The sequence below is a fragment of the Martes martes genome, assembly GCF_963455335.1.
Source record: "Martes martes genome assembly, chromosome: 5".
NCBI classification, from domain to species: Eukaryota; Metazoa; Chordata; class Mammalia; order Carnivora; family Mustelidae; genus Martes; species Martes martes.
Genome location: NC_137892.1, coordinates 117,674,119 through 117,683,991, shown reverse-complemented (window position 1 = coordinate 117,683,991; position 9,873 = coordinate 117,674,119). Strand labels below are relative to the sequence as shown.

Genomic DNA, 9,873 nt, shown 5'->3' with positions numbered 1-9,873 from the left:
GATTTAATATGACTGGTGTCCTTATAGGAAGAGGAGACACTAGGGATACATAAGCACGAGGAAAAGGCTATGTGAGAACAACAAGGAAGCCAGGAAGAGAGACCTTATTAGAAACCAGACATTACAGCACATTGATCTTGAACTTCAAGCCTCCAGAACTGTGAAAAAATAAATTTCTGTTGTTAAAGGCACCCACCCTGTGGCATTTTGTTGTGGCCATGGTAGCTGACTAATACAGCAATTGTAGGCAAGAATGACAGGTTCATTGAAACTCAGTGCTTGGGGTTGGCAGAGACCCAGTGCTATACCTTGTAGGATGGGGAGGGAGTGCTGCTGTTGGTTAGATCTGCCGAAGGCTGAGGCTTTAGGGTGAGGGTGTAGACCTGCAGCTTGGTCTCTGGTGTTCCAGGGGCAGATAGCTGGCTACCACCTCCTTGTACCTCTGGCTCATCAGTGAGTCCTAGAAATCCTCCCAAGACTAAACCATGGACACAATCAACTCAGTTTGTGCGGTCCTTGTTCTTAAGAGACTGGCTCTATGGAGGGCTTTAGCTCTTCATCTTTATGACACACATTCACCCATGGATCTTTCACAATTTCCTCTAAAATACCTCTCTTGCTGGGACATTGAGAATGAGAAATTCCTTGAGCAGATTTTCACATTCCACGCTCAAGTCAAAGAGAATATGGTATATTCTCCTCACTTTTCCCTCCTGTAGTTCCGTGAAGTTCTGTGCATCAAAGGCAGGGATCCACTGGCCCGTGGATAGAGAATGACTCCCAGGCTCCATCAGCTACGATGGGTGTCTTACACTTTGGGCCTTGGCAGAGTTCCAAGGTAGCATAAATGGGGACTGCTCTAGAGGGTGTCTAACTTGTTGCCAATGGTGGATTAGTTGCTGAAGCCAAAGTCTGCAGTCTTGATGTTCATGCCAGCATCCAAGAGCTAGTTTTCTGTCTTTGAATCTCTATCACAATAAACTTGTGATACTGTATAGCAAACACTATTTACTATACTATACTATATTTACCATACTATACTATACTATACTTTACCATACTATACTATACTATACCATACCATATCAGACCACACCATACCATACCATACCATACTATACTTTACCATACTATATTATATTATAGTATACTATACTATACTTTACCATACTATACTATACTTTACTATACCATACCATACCATACTATGGTGTGGTGCTGTATACTTGTGTACTGTATAGCAAACTATTTACTATACTATACTTTACCATACTATATTATACTATACTGTACTTTATCATACTATAGTATGGTGCTGTATACTTGTGTACTGTATAGCAAACACTATTTGGTAGAATTTGGCTTGGGTTGCTTTTTCTTGCATGCTTTCTTTATTTTTTAAAATTTTATTCATTTATTTGGCAGAGAGATAGAGAGTACAAGTAGGCAGAGCAGCAGGCAGAGGGAGAGGGAGAAGCAGGCTCTCTGTGAGCAGGAAGCCCAATGTGGGGCTCAATCCCAGGACCCTGTGATCATGACCTGAGCCGAAGGCAGCCACTTAAGTGACTGAGCCCTCCTGGTGCCCTTTCTTTGCATACTTTCATGAGCCACTAGCTACTCATCTCCACTAGTATACTCCATGACAAGGCGGCTTGTCCTTAGTCTCCATCACTTCATATAATCTCACTATGTACAGATGATTCAAAGCCTTCATGATTTTTAATTTTTGGGATAGTCTCTGGAGGCTGGAGGAATTCTGTTGAGTCTTGTTAGTGATCCTTATGGCTACCTCTTCCTAGTCAGGGTGTGTCAGACCAAATTCACCATGGCAACGGTATCCTTGCTGATTGTCTTGAAGATCTGGTTGTTGTCAAAATGGTCTCCTCAGGAGAGATGGCTGAGAAGCCTGCACCATGTTGGATTAACTGCTGGGCTTGAAAGCAGGGTGTCTCAGGGTCAGCTTAAGTTTGGGATAAGCTGGTGAGAAGCTTGGTCCAGGTCATCTCAAAAGAAAATCACTTCCAGAGACCACCCGATGCGATGAACTGATCTTTATAATGGAACCAAAACATAATGGCAGACTGAAAATGAACAAAAAGAAACATTAACACACTGAGAAAAAGAAGAAATGAGACAAAAGAATAAATTTTAAAAATAAAGAAGAAAGAAAACCAGTAAGAAGAAAAAAAGGAAAAATAAAGAAAAGAAAAAAATAAAAATATGTGAGAAAAAATAAAGAAGATGGAAAAATGAGAAAAAAGAAAAAACATAGTAACAAATGAAATGTACGAAAAGTCCACAATGTCAAGGCGAAAACAAGCTAACTTCAGTCAAGTGTCCTTCAGGTCACTGAAAAGCAGCTTTCTGAGCTGGAAGCTAGGCACAGCAGGGGCTTTTAGAGGTGCTTGGAATTCCATAATAATGGCTCCTTATGAGGTCACAGCAAGAAAGGGACCTATTATGGCTGGTGATCATCCACAGTGTTTTTCTCATTTTTTATGGTCTCAAGAATCTGTCTTAAAAAAAATTACCGAGAACCCCAAACAGCTTTTTGTTTATGTAGATTATAGTTATTGATATTTACTTTATTAGGATTGAAAACCTGTCTGATGCTTCAGTGGCTTTTTCATTTTTAGTTTGAAAAGCTGTAATAACTTTTTCTGTTAGAGTATTTTTAAATGTCCATATAGGTGGGAATTTTTAATTTATCTTTTTATTAACTTTTTTCATTCTTTTTGTATTTCAGTGTGTATCTGTAAAATAAAATGACTAAAAACCGTGCTCCATCTATTCAGTGCCAATATTTTAAATTCTCCTATATTTCAAAATCTTTTGTTTCTCAGGTTGTGTGCTTGAATCAGGATCCAAAAAAGGTCCACGTATTGTGATGGGTTGATATGTCTCTTAAGCCTCTTTTAATTAGTTTTTCCTCCATCTCCTTTTTTCTCTTATAATTTATTTTGGAGGAATTCAGCTTTCTGGTGTCCTGTTTGGATTTACTGATTGTATTTCTGTGGTGTAAATTAACAAGTTCTATATTTCTTGCAAATCAATAGTTCAGTCTTGAGGTTTAATCACATTTTATGTGATCTCTTTGGTGAGATGCCTTCATGGGCGCTGTGTTCTTTTATCAGGAGGCACATGGTGTCTGATGGTCTCTGTCTTGTTAGCTGGCTTCCATTCTTATTGCTTAGATCCATTAAATCACGACAAGTAGCAAAATACCATATCATCCTTTCAATTATTAGCTGGCATGCTTCTACAAAGAGAAATGTCTCCTCATCTGTTTTTACAAATTTCTAACCCAATTACCTTGTGGTCAAGATGATGGTCTTTGATCCTGCTCTTGAAATTTGCTGGAGGCTTTTAAAATGGTCTAATACACGTACTTTTTTCTCCTGAGTTGTTTTTCATGTAGGGCTTCTGGGTGGAATTTCACTTCAACAAATGTTTCTGTGACAAAAATGTATGTTAAGAGGTTCTGAGCTAAGCCAAAGGAATAAATGGCTAAGTGAGGAATATGGGCATCTGAAACATCTTGGATATTTGAGATGCTGAGAATATTTGAGATCTTGTTAGGGGTGAAAAGCTGTAAAGGCCGCCACCTACAGTGCTACCCACAGCCTTTAGCAGTGTGCCCAATATGCAGTGCATGTTCAATGTATTTTACCATTGTTACTAGTATATAATCTAGTCATCTCATTTTATATGTGGGAAACTGGGACTCATTCCTTTGTTCATTCATCAAATGTTTCCGGTGCCCATATGATCCGAGGAAGCACTATTCTAGGTGCTGGGTAAACTGCAGAATAAAGTCGCTGAGTTTTGTTGTTTTATTGTGGGGGAACTAATCAACAAATTAGTAGGTAAGTTGAGAGGGTAATAAATGATATGAAGGGAATAAACAAGGTGATGTGTTAGTGCTACTGGATGGGGCACTACTTTAGATAGGGTGCTAACATTTCATAAGAGACTCCTGGACAGGAAGAAGCTCAATCATGGGAGGTCTAAGAAAAGGACTTTCCAAACCAGGGGTTCCACAAGTTCAAAGGCTTTTCAGTGGAAACTGGCTTGGTGTGATCAAGTTGCAGAAAGGTCATTGGTGTGGTGTGGTGAACGGGCAGAAGGGTGGTGGAAGGTGAGAGGCAAGAGAATCCAGCTTTTCTGGTCATTAACTGGTAATTTTGTATCTCCCTTTACGTGATTCTGAGCCCAGGTATCTGTGTTTCTTCAGCAGAACATGCGCAGTTACAAAGTACAGTGTTTTTAAAAAATCACTTCCTTAACCCTGTCTGCCCCTGCTTCGAAGTCTAGACCTGTACCTTAGGAGGGCAGTTCTGAAGGAAACATGGTTGCTTTGCCACAATCTGGGTTTTCTTTCTGGTGGCTGCAGCCTGTGTGTGCCCACGGACCTCTAGCGTGAGTTGCTGATTTCAGCAGGGTTGAAGAATCAGCCCCAGGACGATTCCTGCTTTACGCTCTGCCCCGACCTCTGGTGGACTCGGCCTGTTAAGACATAGATCAGGCTAGAAACGGGAAGCCTTTGCCTCCTATCCCCATCTACCGGTATTTGGCTTGGAGTGTGCATTGCGTTGTATTATGAAGGCCTCCAGGGCCTGCAGAGAGGCACAATTTCAGACACTGCCAGGGGTGGCTGGATGGCTTTTGACCATCCAGTATGTCTTACTTTGGTACAAGAGCCATTCTTTAAAGTTTGGATGGTCTCAGTCCTGATTGTACTTGAATCACAATGGGTGGGTGTGGAATCCAGCAAGACCAATGGACGCTCTCCATTCCTTTGTCCGCAGGGACTGGCTCAGAAAGAGCACATGGCCCGAACTGGGCAAATCAAGCCTTCTCTAGGAGCTGGTACAGGAGCCTCGGGAGAGAGAGGGCTCCTTCTTCTGGATCTAGAAGTTTATGGGTCCTGTATATAGGGATTGCCTGCAGCCATGCCCTTGGCCGCAAGGGAGAGAGGCTGCCTAGGAATTAAATCAACATAGAGGAGGAAGGTGGGGTCTGGAAATTGAAAGGGACTTATCATTTTAGCTCCTGCTTCTTGTGCCTAGAGTGAGCCGATAAATTCCTTTTTATTCTTCAGCTAGTTTCAGTTAGGTTTCTGTCACTTGCAATGGGAAATCTTCTAATTAATACAATGAGGACTAGGTCTTGTTATAGTCAAAATAGAAGTAGTAAGGTAAGTTTGAAGTAAATACGATGTAGCACTTTATGATTCTTGCCACGTTTGTAATTATATACCATATAGTCATCCGTGTGACTGTTATAAAATGTCGGTCTCTCTGTGAGCAGGATCATGTTTCTATTGCTTATCACTCTAGCTCACTGGTTGGTAGTAAGTTGTCAATAAATATTTGTGCAATGAGTAAATAGTTGTGCGGTAATCTTTACTGGTGTGAGAATCTGACTGCCGTTATCCAATACTGTTGTGGTTATCTGGAGGAATGCCCCATTCTTCAGCAAGTTATGCTAAAGTGAAGTGTTTCGGAGCAAAGTGGAATGGTGCCTGCACCTTAACTGGCTCAGCAAAAAAGTAAGTACATGAATAAATAAGTAAATAAGTGAAAAAAAAAAGAAAAGTATATCTGTGTCAGAGAAGAGAAAGCAAACATGGCAAAATGCTAATCATTCCTGAAATTAAGTGGTGGCTACAGAGGTGTTCATATTATTCTTTCAACTTTTATATGCTTAAAAATGATCAAAATATAAGTTTGGAAAAGAAAAAAGATTACTGTTACTTGGATGGGCACTTGTGTTTGCCCTGCCTTTAAGAAACTTCCATTCTCACAAAGTAGTGATCTGATGGGGCATCTGCACCCCAGTGTTTATAGCAACAATAGCTATGGAAAGTGCCCAGATGTCCATGAACAGATGAATGCATAAAGAAGACATGGTATATATGCACGATGGAATATTACTCAGCCATGAAAAATTTAAAATCTGCCATATGCAATGACTTCAATAGAACTAGAGGTTATTATGCTAAGTGAAATAAGTCAATTAGAGAAAGACAATTATATGATTTTTTTTGACGATTATATGATTTTACTCCTATGTGGAATTTAAGAAACAAAACAGAAGAGCATAAGGGAAGGGAAGGAAAAATAAAACAAGATGAAATCAGAGAAGGGAGAAAAACCGTAAGAGAGTCTTAATCATAGGAAACAAACCAAGGGTTGGGGCGCCTGGGTGGCTCAGTGGGTTAAAGCCTCTGCCTTCGGCTCAGGTCATGATCTCAGGGTCCTGGGATCGAGCCCCGCATCGGGCTCTCTGCTCAGCAGGGAGCCTGCTTCCTCCTCTCTCTCTGCCTGCCTCTCTGCCTACTTGTAATCTCTTGTCTGTCAAATAAATAAATAAATAATCTTTAAAAAAAAAAAAAAAAAAAAAAAAAAAAAAAAGGAAACAAACCAAGGGTTGCTGGAGGGGTGAGGGGTCAGCGGTGGGGGGGTTGAGGTAACTGGGTGGTGGGCATTAAGGAGGATACGTGATGTAATGAGCACTGGGTGTTATATGCAACTGATGAATCCCTGATGAATCACCTCTGAAACTAATAATACAATATGTGTTAATTAATTGAATTTGAATAAACAAAATTACAAAAAAGCATCTTCCAATTTCCAAATTCTAGGACAAATACACCAGAGAAAGACTATTTGCATTACAAAATAATTTTTCATTTTCCAGGAAAAAACAACAACAGCCCCCAAGCCTTCAAATAATAGTAATTAAAATGGTCCAGTGAAGGCACAGAGTTCAGCTATAGGGGAAACTGGGTTTAGGCCTATGGAGCAAATCTTCTCCTTCCCTTCCTTCCTTTTCCCCTCCCAACCTTCTCTTTCCTATTTTTTTCTTCTTGTTCTTTGTTTTTGTTTTCATAAAATAGAAAAGATTTTTTTTTCCTGTGGATGCTAAAGTCACTGTAAGAGAAGAGTTCAGGCACTAAAGAAAGGTATAAAGGAGACAGTAACCCATCACAGGACTAAGGTATTATGATTCCTCTATTGCATGACCTCATATTTAGCCACATATATTAATTTTATTTATGAAGCAGGAAAAGATAGACCTCCAGCATTATTTTTCATAGTGTAGCAGCATCATACCATCATCACCATCATCATCATCATCACCATCATTGGAGGCTTGTTAGGTCAGGCACTGTGCCAAGTGCTTTACCTGCTCTAATTCTCACGACAGCTCCATGAATGAGAGGAAAGCATGGCTGTGAGTGGAGCTTTAAACCTGGCTGGCTGTGGCTATGGCTGTTAATCATGCACCATTATTTTTATCCAGTTCTTGAGCTTTGTGTGTTTTAGTTATTTCTCAGTCTTAACATTTATAAACAATGCTGCCAGGAATATCTCAGGATAAACATTTTTATGTGTCCTCAAAAATCTCAGCCCTTAAGACCCCAGGGCTGTATTTCTTCCTGAAATATTAACGAGGCAGATATTCTTACTAAGTAAATAGGAAAATATACTCAGCAGTGAGTCTTCCTGTAAAGTCGTGTCGCCAAGAGTTGGAAGGGAGTCTTCTGATTATCTCTTCTGGGCAAGAATCTTTTCTCATAATGACTTAGTAACAGAAGTGATTACCATAGTAATAACACTCCCGAACCTCTTGCAGTGTGCCATGCACTGGGCCATGACTTTTTCCTTTGTGATTTTCTTAATCTTTAAAATAAACCTATGAGGTAGGGGTTCCCCCACTATGTTCAGAGGAGAGCAAACATCCTGTGGCATCCCTGATGTGTGGACACAGCTTTTGCTTATACCTGTTTATGAAGGGGGAGCTCTGTTTTGCAAAGCACACTGGACCGCTTGTGGATGGCCCTAATTGCTTACTTCCTGTTTTAAGTAAGAATTCACTTAAAATCACTGCAGCATTCATCACAGAATTCACTAAATCTCTTTTCCCACAATAGAGTTTGCATTTAAAAATAACAGCGAGTGCAGCTGTCACTGTAGAGCACTTACAAGAGCTAATATTTGTTCTCAGCGCAGTTCTCACAAGTATTACCACATTTACGCACCACGACCTTGTGTGTGAGGGGGTGTATTACTTTCTCCATATTATACATGAGATGGTTGAGCCCTGCAGCTCCTGAGTACCAAGGCCAAGACAGTCCCCTCTTCACTGCCTGTATTCATCTGTGGCTTTAGAACCTGACCTCCCTAGCAAGATGCCCGAGGGCAGAAGAGTGAAGCTGGTCCGTGGGGTCACCATCGAAAATGTCAATTTAGAAAGACAGAAGGCAGCTGACCAAGCTCCTTTCCAAAACTTTGCAGGTTTCAGAGTTTCATGCAGTATGTAAGTGGGTTGGAACAAGGAAAATTTAGAGGAAAGTCTAGGAAACTTTAATGACCCTGTCAACAGACATATCTAGTCACATCTATTGATGTATAGGGGCTACTATTAATGCCTAACGGTAGGCATTTTGTCATGAGCAAATTTACTTTAGAATCTATTTTACATACTCTTCTGTTTGTGGGTTGAATTCTGTGTCCCTCATAGCTGTTGAAATCCTAAGTCCCAGTCCCAGTGAGTGTGACCTTGCTTGGAAATAGGATCTAAGTAAGATGTCACCAAGTAAAAATGAAGGATTAGGGTGGGCACTAATCCAGTGTGACTGGGGTTCTTATAAGAAAAGGCAAGTGCCATATGAAGACCCAGACACACAAGAAGGGCGTCATATGGCAACAAAGGCAGAGACTTCAGTGGAGCAGCTGCAGGACAAGGGACCTCAAGGGTTGAAGCCACTACCTGAAGCTAGGAAGACAAACAAGGATTCTATCCAGAATCTCAGAGAGTGCGGTCCTGTTGACACCTTGATTTCAGACATTTAGCTTCCACACTGTGGAGAAGTAAATTTCTTTTGTTTCAAGCTCTCTGATTTGTGGTGCTTTGTTATGGAAGCCCTGAGAATCTAATACAAGCTCCTGTTCATGGATAGGGTTTGGTTGATAAACTATCTGAAAGATTGGAATCCCAGTTGCATAGAAGCTTTCCTTTTTTGTTCATTCCCTCTGAGGTTTTCAAACATCAGTGTGTATAAACAAAAATACATAAATGTATTCTATCCTTGCTTTAGAATATTTTTGTGGATAATTTTGACTGTCTGGAATTTTCTTGTTTAATCATTTAGAGTGTAACCCCTAATCTTTGTATTGTGTTTCTCTTTGCTTTCTCTCCCCTGGAGAAAATTCTTCCCATTTTTCTTGGAATATTTTCATAGACCCCTCTTTTGTAGCTTTCGAAGACCAAGCTAATCTGTTCTCTTTTGAATATATTGCAGTGGATGAGTGTCCCTCTTCAAATGTGGTACTCAGTATAGGGATAACAATGGGACAGTTGCCATCCTTTCCTTGGACATGGACACTACTTCTACTATTGAAATCTAACTTTTTTTTCTTTTTCTTTTTCTCTCTTTTTTTTTCTTTTCTTTTTTTTTTTCTTTTTAAGCAGCCTCACATCAGTTATTTAATTGAAACCCTATGTCTTTTTTTTTTTTAAAGTATAGCTTTTAAAACAGATTTACCAGGTAAATCTATGCTTTTTTTTTTTTTAAGATTTTATTTATTTATTTGACAGACAGAGATCACGAGTAGGCAGAGAGGCAGGCAGAGAGAGAGGGGGAAACAGGCTCCCTGCTGAGCAGAGAGCCCGATGTGGGGCTTGATCCCAGGACCCTGGGATCATGACCTGAGCCGAAAGCAGAGGCCTTAACCCACTGAGCCACCCAGGCGCCCCAAATCTATGCTTTTTTAAAAACACCAAAATATAGGTGGTTTTTCTTTTTTTAAGATTTTATTTATTTATTTGACAGATAGAGATCCCAAGTAAGCAGAGAGGCAGACA

General features: G+C 40.2%; 1 protein-coding gene across 23 annotated transcripts in view; it reads left to right on the top strand.

The window, feature by feature from the left end:
• The window catches only part of LOC308343878 (uncharacterized protein), a 391,106-nt gene that overhangs the window by 73,539 nt on the left and 307,694 nt on the right, over nucleotides 1–9,873 (top strand). The window lies entirely within an intron of this gene.